The sequence below is a fragment of the Saccopteryx bilineata genome, chromosome 8, assembly GCF_036850765.1.
Source record: "Saccopteryx bilineata isolate mSacBil1 chromosome 8, mSacBil1_pri_phased_curated, whole genome shotgun sequence".
Classification (NCBI taxonomy): domain Eukaryota; kingdom Metazoa; phylum Chordata; class Mammalia; order Chiroptera; family Emballonuridae; genus Saccopteryx; species Saccopteryx bilineata.
Window position 1 is genome coordinate 3654127 of NC_089497.1, and position 9196 is coordinate 3663322.

The window sequence follows — 9196 nt, forward strand, 5'->3', positions numbered from 1 at the left end:
ATTCTAAAGCTACCCCTGAGTGAAACCCAGGGTGACCCTCTCCAGACGCTGCCTTACCTGTGACTGCAAATTCACTGCTGTGCCTTCAGCCTGCACTGGTAGGGCTCATTGTCCTTTCTTTCTTTCTTTCTTTCTTTCTTTCTTTCTTTCTTTCTTTCTTTCCTTCTTTCTATAAATCCTTTTAAATTTTATTTATTCATTTTTCAGAGAGATAGGAGAAAGAGAGAGAGAGAGAGAGAGAAGGGGGGAGGAGCAGGAAGCACCAACTCCCATATGTTCCTTTACCAGGCAGGCCCTGGGTTTCGAACCGGTGACCTCAGTGTTCCAGGTTGAGGCTTTATCCACGGCACCACCACAGCTCAGGCCAGCAGAGCTCATGTTCCCTCATACTTCAATGAACAACAGGTGTCACGGTGCTCTTATAAATAGCATCGTCACTGTGTCCCATTTGGCATCCCCTTTTTCCTTCTCAAGTTTGGCAAATTCCCTTCTGTCGTGAATTATCTTTCACAGCCTCCGAATCAGCAGCCATGCCAGGCCAGTCAGAACAACCCCCAGCCACCATGCCAGCTACAGTTGGGCCCAGGTTTGGGGGGGGGGGCTCTCTGAAGTCTCTGCCACGTGTACAATGGCCACATTGTTCCCATTCCCTGAATGTGTGGAATGGAACCAGCAAGTGTCAACAGCCTTCTCCTTACAGGGGGACAGGTGGTCGACCTGGCCCCGGGGGTGATTTCTCCGGAATGGAAAACATTCCTGTGCACACGTGTTTCTCTTCTCTCCTTCATGGAAGGCTCTGCCCTGAAGACTTTCTCTACGTTCAGCACAGACGCCCAGGCAAGTCGGATACCTCTCGCAAGTTGGCGCTTGAAACTCGGGATCCGGGCACTTACAGGCGCCCCAGGCGTGGCGTCTGCGTGGCCGTGCACGAAGGCGTGTCCAGAGAGCAGCCACACGCATTGCTCCTGTCGCTGGGGCTGCGATCTCCCACGCGACACGGGCACACGCCGTTCCCTCCACAGATCAAGCCGTTTGGATCTGTCACAGCTGAAACGATCACACTCGCAGAATTTGCCAGAAAGAAATGTCCTGTGTATTATTCCTCTTCCTACAAACACGCAGTCCACAGACACACTCCCTGCGCTGTGACTACAGATTGCTGGACTGTCTCCTCTCCTACCATCCATACCCTGACTGTGAACTTCATCCGTGCTACATTCACAGTGTCTGTCAACACGCCCCGAACAGCCCCTGCAAGCTCCACACACTCACGTTCCACTCCCTTCCTGACACTTCCGCTGACAGCGGTGACGGCGCTGGGACCCTCACCCTCACGGATGAACTGGAGAAGAATCTCTTCTTCTCCAGTGAAGCCCAGAGGCCCCGTTTTTCATGGTTTCAGAAGTCTTCTTTGGCCATTTATTTAAAGTTATGCTAATTTCAAGTTGGGCCTCATCTCCAATGGAATTTTTGGACCATTTTCCTCCGTTTTCCCTCCCTTTCCGTTCACCCCACTCTTTGCAGTAAGACTGATAATTTATTGTTATGCCTTCTGGCAATTTGCTGCGTTCCAAAATTACATCTGAGGAAAGGGAATTGTATGCATCGATGATCGACGGAATGGCGTGGCTGGAATTTGCAGATAGTGCTCCCACTGCTGACTCAGGGATCAAATGTTTCAGTGCCTTGGACGTGGGCTGCGAGTCTCCAGGAACTGCGAACAGCGTCTGAATGTTATTCTCACCTGGTTTCTGGACAAGGTGAACAATAGAAGAATGGTCATAACAGGGACACGTTGTGTACCGATCATTTTCCAGGTGACCCTGTCCCTCACTTGGTAAAACAAGGCCACCAGGGTTCCCATCTTCAGCGAAGTAAAGCCCAGCATCTGCAGAAAACACCATCAGCCCTGTCACACCCCTCCGGCCAGTCAAGGACCCCATGAATGGTAACTTGCATGACCGCATCCTAGCCACTTTCTGGAGAATTCACATTTCCAGATCTGCGCTGTTTCCCAGCGAGCTCGTGAACGACTTCCCCAGATTATGGGTCAGGCTGAGCATGGGGTGGTGGCCCCGTGGGCTGAGGGGGTTCCGTTCCCTGAGCAGGGGCTCCTGGGCTTCGCCGGTGCTGTCTTAGGGGAAGGCATCGCAGTTTCTGCACAGATGAGTCAGACCCGGTTTGGAGTCCAAAGCAAACCTCCTCCTTTCCTCCACTGGATCAGTCCTGAGATTTCTGACTTGCTCCGGGTCATCTTTCCTAGAGGAAGAGAGGTCCCTGCGGTGGTAGAGGACACGGGAAAGCGTTCGGCTCTCTCGGATGTCTGTGCAAACATCTGGGGCTCCCCGAGAAGGACCGCAAAGCCACCTGCTGCTGTGGCCGGTGCGAGTGGGATTCCGGCTGGAGCTTCTCGGCTCCTCCTTTGCTACAGTGGCTACATCTTTATTTTTCTTTAAGTCTTTGGAACCTCTGACATTTTATACATCACGTGCATGACAACCTTTCCCTTTTTAATTTTTTTTTTCTTTTTCTTCTTTTTTCCAACTGAGAGGAAGGGAGATAGAGAGACAGACTCCTGCATGTGCTTTGACTGGGATCCACCCTGTGTCCTCCCTCTGGGACCGACGCTCTGCCCACCTGGGGCCATGATCACAACCGAGCTATTTTTAGTGCCTGAGGTGGAGGCTGCATATAGTCATCCTCAGCGCCCAGGCTGATGCACTGGAACCTATCAAGCCATGGCTGTGGGATAGAAAGAAAGAGAGAGAGAGAAAGAAGAGGGAAAAGAAGGAGTGGAGAAGCAGATGGTCGCCTCTCATGTGTGTATGCCCAGCCACCCAGGGACCTAGAACCTGAGGGGGTAGTCAGACCTGGACAGCTGTATCCTGTGACAAGCAAACAAACAATCAAAAAGGAGTTGGTGTTTCTGGGTAGAAGAGGCCAGGGATGAGGAGACGACGAGGAAAACTGTGATAAACCAGAGCATGCACTTTGTAAGGTTTATTACACAGCTTTTCAGTCTGTGGTGCCTCCTGGGATCAGACTTGCCCAGAGTCGTCCACTTCCTGCTGAAGGGAAAGGAGAAACCTTTGACCAACGGAACTTCCTGTTGCCACAGGAAAACGTGTGCCTCGTTTGGGGAACTTTTCCAGGATCTGCTGTTTTTCAATGGCCTTGAGCTCAAAATGATCCATATTCCAGAGAGGCTTGCTTTGGGGAGGCATGTTCTGGTACATAGACATGTCCACATAATGACCAGTTCTAAAACAAGAGCCAGACGAAGATATGATAACACCAAATAAAGACATTTAGCCTGACCAGGCGGTGGCACAGTGGATAGAGCATCGGACTGGGACGCGGAGGACCCAGGTTCAAAACCCTGAGGTCACCAGTTTGAGTGCGGGCTCAACTGGTTTGAGTCAGGCTCACCAGCTTGAGCCCAAGGTCTCTGGTTTGAGCCCAAGGTCACTGGCTCTAGCAAGGGGTCACTCAGTTTGCTGCAGCCCACGGTCAAGGCACATATGAGAAAGCAATCAGTGAACAACTAAGGTGCCGCAATGAAGAACTGATGCTTCTCATCTCTCTCCCTTCCTGTCTGTCTGTCCCTCTCTCTGTCTCTCTCTGCCTCTATCACACACACACACACACAGAAAAAGACATTATAATAATTGTCACCTCTGGGAATAGGAGTTACATCTTGGTATAAGGGGAATTCACACTGAATTCCAGATTTTTGTACCATGAGGGTATTTTTCTGTATCTATGTATTATTCTATTTCTTTTTCAATAAAACATTAGCTGTAAATGAATGCGCTATAATAGAACAATTCTTAATACTGCACATCAGAGTGCTGCCCGCCTCCAAATCCCTCGTTATCTTCATTATCCCACAGTGGGAACTGCACTCTGCAGACCTTCATCCGCCTCCCCATCCAACAGACCCCCCCACTGTGAGGAGCAGGGACCCCGGCTATGAGGAGCAGGGACCCCCCAGTGTGAGGACCAAGGACCCCCACTGTGAGGAGCAGGGACCCCCCAGTGTGAGGAGCAAGGACCCCCACTGTGAGGAGCAGGGACCCACCCTGCTGTGCAGAGCAGGGACCCCCACTGTGAGGAGCAGGGACCCCCACTGTGAGGAGCAGGGACCCCCCAGTGTGAGGAGCAGGGACCCCCCAGTGTGAGGAGCAAGTACCCCCAGTGTGAGGAGCAGGGACCCACCCTGCTGTGCAGAGCAGGGACCCCGGCTGTGAGGAGTAGGGACCCCCCAGTGTGAGAAGCAGGGACCCCCACTGTGAGGAGCAGGGACCCCCCAGTGTGAGGAGCAGGGACCCCCCAGTGTGAGGAGCAAGGACCCCCACTGTGAGGAGCAGGGATTCCCCAGTGTGAGGAGCAGGGACCCCCACTGTGAGGAGCAGGGACCCCCCAGTGTGAGGAGCAAGGACCCCCACTGTGAGGAGCAGGGACCCCCCAGTGTGAGGAGCAAGGACCCCCACTGTGAGGAGCAGGGACCCCCCACTGCGAGGAGCAGGGACCCCCACTGTGAGGAGCAGGGACCCCCCAGTGTGAGGAGCAGGGACCCACCCTGCTGTGCAGAGCAGGGACCCCGGCTGTGAGGAGTAGGGAACCTCCACTGTGAGGAGCCACGAACCCCCCCACCCCACCACCCCCAGGCTGTAAGGAGCAGGGACCCGCCCTGCTGTGAGGAGCAGTAGCCCCCTGCTGTGAGGAGCAGGGACACCCGCTGTTAGGAACAGGGCAGGGGTGATGGGGAGGGCAGCCTGGAACAAAGGCCCATCCTCAGTCTTCTCTCTGGTCCACCTCTGAGTGTTCTGCGTAAGAACAACTCAGTCATGCAATGAAAGAATCATAGCAAGTAAACTATACCCTGGATTCTGTCTAGACTGTTTCCACTTGGATGGTTAAATTAGTTTCATTTCAGGAAATTATCTTTCAAAGCTTGCTTGAAAATCCACTGCTTTGCTGAGGGTAGCCCTGTAAATATTTTTCTAACAGCCACAATCTACCATTATATCAGCTTCTGAAGTTCTAGGGACTAAGTAGTTTTTTTTCTTTCCTTTCTTTCTTTTTTGTTGTTGTTGACATTTAATGGGCAAGCTTAGCTCCCTGGAGGGACATTGTGCCTTTTCAGAGATGGATGCGGTGGGAAGGGCAGGGACGCGGGAACACGCTGTTCAGCCCTGTAGCTAACGCGCATGGCCCCAGGGTGGGGGCGGCATCCCAGCTCCGGGGCACCGGGGTTCCTCTCCTGCGTCCCCTTTGTGTCACAATGCTCAGTCCACAGGGAGCGGGGCGCGCACTCCCTGCTCGCACACGGGAAAAGCAACCATTATGGTCGTTTCCCAGGCTTTCACGGCAGAACAAAAAGAAAACCCAAGTAAAGAAAAACGCTATAGTCGCAAGGATGGTAAGAGAAACAGAATTGTCTGCACAGGAACATGCTCTGGCCTTGAGCTGTACGCTCCTGGGAACCTGTGGCTCTCTATCATTTAGGACTTATTATTATTATTATTATTATTATTATTTGGCTCCCAGGTACATAACTACATTTATCATCCTGTGAAATAAGGTGGGAGAGAAAAAAAACCCTCTTGTTTTTATTTCTGTTTAATAAAGTAGATTATCTTTTGAGGGGAGTCTTATGTGTTTTCACGTAGTACAGGGGTTTTTGAGGAGTTTCACCATTTGTGAGAAGAAGATAAATGAGCGGCTGTAGGGGATAGGAAGAGAGATCGGCTCGTGTTGGTTTGGACTTTGCGAATGCAGACAAGTGAACGCTGCACAGTGTATCGTTCTCTGTATGTTCCGAGGTGACAGAGGCGACATTGCTTGGCGGCGAGGTTACTTCTTCTCTCTAACAAGCACAGAAGCAAGAGCTAAGTAACGGAAGGCGGTGTGACTTGGGTGGTGGGCTCACAGCGCCATGAAGGGAGTTCACAGGCTGCGAGGATGTGTGCCGGGAACCCTTGTGTTCTTAGGGACCCATGTCCCCCCATTAAATCTAATCTCTAAACAAGAAAGAATGGAAACTAGAAGACAAAATGAACTCTTTGATCCGACTGGAAACAGCTCTAATAGTATACAATGCCAGCACCGTGAGGAAGAGGTGTTCTTAGCAGTGAAGACAGGCTCAGGGGAGATGAGGGTGCCGTCCGGCAGAGCCAGACCAGGGTGTGGCTTCAGGCTGCTGGGCGTTCAGCGCAGTGGAGTCGAGCAAGAAAACTTTCAGGCTTGTCAACCGTAGTGGAATAGGGCTTTCTTTCTGCGGGATGGAAGAGAGAACACAGCAGAGAGCAGAGCTCACCTGACTCAGGACAGCTGAGGAGTCTGGCTGGGGTGCCATGTGCAGCTTCCTCGCGAGCTGGGTGCCATTTCCTACCCGTCTGCCGGGGATGGGTCAGCATGGTTTTGCTCACAGGCCAGAACCCAGGGTTTCTGGAACCATGATAAGAGGAGCTCGGTGTTCGAGGACTTCCCGGTCAGGGCCACCCGGACGACGCTCCGGGTTGGAGCACGATGCTGTAAAGACCTTGACACGCTGCACTCCTCGTCCTTGTCCTGTACAAGGTCCTCGGCTTTCCAATGCCACTGCTCCCTTGGGGTCCAACCGCCAGGGACACACTGAACAACGCACAGATGCACAGAGAGAGCTAAGGCTGCATCCCCCATGGACACGAGATGACACAAACCTTCCACAACACCCAGAAACCCTTTGCAAGGAGACAAGGGAAGGACAACCCTGAAAACCAACATCAGAGGGTTTTATTTAAAGAGACTGGCTACCTGAGACTGAGATGCCCCTCAGCTGAATGAAGGGTATTACTCCCTGAAATTCAGGGGAGTGGGTTTCAAGAGTACGATGATAGGTGATTATATGTACATTATAAAACAAACCATTAGAGAGACTGAAAAGCCAATGATGTTTGCAATGTGTGAATGACAATTTATTTATTTTTCCTGCTACACACATGTATTTTTTTCTCTGCTCTATTCACCTGTTTCCCCTACAAAGTCATCCTCAATATTTTTGTGAGAAAGGTGGTCATCCCGGAAACAATAAATGCACTGTAAGAGCAAGCGATCTGGATGACCTCTCTCCAGAACGCTGGTGTCCGGTAGCGATCTGGATGACCTCTCTCCAGAACGCTGGTGTCCGGTAGCGATCTGGATGACCTCTCTCCAGAACGCTGGTGTCCGGTAGCGATCTGGATGACCTCTCTCCAGAACGCTGGTGTCCGGTAGCGATCTGGATGACCTCTCTCCAGAACGCTGGTGTCCGGTAGCGATCTGAATGACCTCTCTCCAGAACGCTGGTGTCCGGTAGCGATCTGGACTACCTCTCTCCAGAACGCTGGTGTCTGGAAGCGATCTGGACTACCTCTCTCCAGAACGCTGGTGTCCGGTAGAATGTATGGACACTTTCAGATTCTTTCTTCCCCTCTCTCTCTCTGCTTCTTCTTTGTCACTTCATTCCTTTTTTTTCTTCTATAGAATTTTCATTGGTGTATGTTGAACTAAGGCAGTTGAGGGGTAGGTGTCCCCTCTGCTAAAGAAGACTCTTAGAATAAGAAAGTCCGAGCATTTAAGAGACGGAAAGGAAGCCAATGTGACTGCTTTGGAAGAAACACATCGTGTTTTCTAAGAAGTCTCGCCCATTTCCGATTTTGAAGAACAGTCTGAGATTCACAGCTGAAGGAGTCAAGAAGAACGTCTGCGTTCGCTTCTGAGTTCCACAGGGTTCTCGGGACCTTCTCTGCCTGGGCTCTTCTTCCTCCCCGCTCTTCCTCCCCCCTGGGCTCTTCCTCCTCCCTGGGCTCTTCCTCCGCCCTGTTCTTCTTCCTCCCTGCTCTTCTTCCTCCCTGGGCCCTTCTTCTCTCCCCGAGCCCCGAAAAATGGCCTGACGTCTGTGATGCAAAGCATTTCAACTCACCCGGAAATTCTTCCTGGGTCTCCACTTCTTTTTCTCTTCATCTTCAGAACTCAAGTTCACCCCAATTACTCGTTTTATGAGCCCCCTGAATTGTCTGTTATCAAGGCTCCTTGCGTTCATTGTTACTTCGATTCATTTATCATTCTGACGGTTTTTTAAAGACGCAGTTCTGACTGACCACATGCCTGTGTTCTTTATCTAACTCTCATCATCTAAAACTCCTGAGATTTGATGGACAGAGGAAACTTGCCTTGGGGTGGCCAGCACACAGCCCGTGCGCAGAAGTGTGTCACAGCATTGTGAACCCGAAACCTGTATAATTTAGTTAGCCAGCATCACCCCAATGAATTCAATAAAAGAGGAAATAAAATAAAATAAATAAAAGTAAAACTCCTACGACCTTAGCATGCCTTATGCAGCCCCTACTAATCTTATTCCGTTCAATTTACACCCTTTTAGCTCTTCCAAAGGAGTTTGATGTTTCCCAACTCCAACCCCTGGCCTCGCTGGTCTCTTTGCCTGGACTGTCCTCTCTTCCTTCTCCGCAAAGTTCAGTCCTGAACTTCAGTAGGAGGTCGGCTCACTTGTCTTTCCCCCCAGGTCCCCCTCTCTGATAACCATGATTTAGGGTTTACCCTGTTACACATTCTCATGGATTGGTCCCTTTTACTTGGACAATGCCTGTCACAACTGCAATGAAACTTAACTTGACACTTTATTATTAAGACCTTCCTCCACCCTCAAAGGAGGCTTAGGAGCTTGGCGTTAGTCGTTTACCACAATCTGTCTAGTGCTGCTACATGATATCATGTATGATGTGGACCCCGAAGGAATACTTTCGAGCAGATGAATAAATCTGCGTACTTGCTATACCCTCCTATCCTTTATCTTCAGTGTGCCACGCACTTCAGGCTGCTGGCTGTTTCTAACCATCTTCTGAAACGGCTCTCCCTTGCTTACTTGCTACCTACTTGTGGCTGAATGAATGCATGAGCCTTTGAAGCTCTCCTGTTACTGCACCACGCTGATATGTATTCTGTTGCCACAGTTCTCTTGACAACCGAATGTAGAAGTATTATACATACAAAAAACCATTAGCCAAACTGTCAAACAAAGTTCGAACCTGGGGTTGGGCAAAGTATAACCACCACAATGCAGGTCTCACAGGTATTTGAAAGCATGACTTAGACGGAGGGAGCCGAGCCAGTCTCCCGGCATTGAGAACATTTCAATCTGCGAAATAAGGCA

General features: G+C 50.8%; 1 pseudogene; it reads right to left on the reverse strand.

The window, feature by feature from the left end:
- Positions 1-391: 391 nt before the first annotated feature.
- On the reverse strand, positions 392-3242 carry LOC136312199 (integrin beta-1 pseudogene; annotated as a pseudogene).
- Positions 3243-9196: the final 5954 nt, after the last annotated feature.